Below are 874 nucleotides of genomic sequence, written 5' to 3' on the forward strand. Positions count from 1 at the left end.
TCCAAGCGTACAGTCAGTAGGAGAAAGACTCCTTTTAGTTTTATTGGGATAAAACGTTATACAGTATATGGGTATAAACACAGAGAAAAACAATCATTTCGAGTTATAGTTTGACATAATGCCAAGTACTTACTTACATTTTCTTGCAACTGTAAATTCATTTAATTGTGGAAAAAAACTATTTAATTAATCCATTTGTTTCAGTGACAACTCCCTTAGTTAAGATTTTTGGCCGTCATGCTTATAAGTGCATATTGTACAAACAGTCATACAAATGTATGCATGTGTGTGCGGGTTTGTGTGTGTGTCACTCTCATGTTAACTCGTCATCTTCCGCAGGCCTGCTGGTGCTAAGCCGGTCTGTCAGCGAGGATTAGACTGTATCTGACTGAGAGGAGTTTTCACTGTCAGAGCAAGTGTGTGTGTGTGTGTGTGTGTGTAGATGTGTGCATACAGGAGCGTTAACAGACACAAGACAAGCACTAACTGTGGGGTGGTCACCTCCACAAGCACTAACATTATCAACTTCACTACAAACCATTAGCCTATACGTTTGTCTATCACACTATAAAGTAATGTCAATGTTTACTACGGATGTCATACAGCTAATGCTTTGGCGGGTGCACCAGAATGCCTAGACTGTGATAATACTAATGTAAACTCTATGAGTTTCTCTCTGTGGGGGGATTCATGATTATGTTGGCTGCATACAGTGATAAGAAACAGACATGGAGGTAATTCTGTAATGCCCGTCTGGGCTTCAGTCCTAGGAAGCGAGGAAGGTTAAGGAGTATCTACAGCAGTCACATCACAGTGTAGCTGCCATCCCGAGGATCATCATGTCAGAACAACCACATGAGAGGTGTCTTAACAG

This window comes from Hypomesus nipponensis, chromosome 18, assembly GCF_054491055.1.
Source record: "Hypomesus nipponensis isolate SF chromosome 18, ASM5449105v1, whole genome shotgun sequence".
In the NCBI taxonomy this organism is placed as follows: Eukaryota; Metazoa; Chordata; class Actinopteri; order Osmeriformes; family Osmeridae; genus Hypomesus; species Hypomesus nipponensis.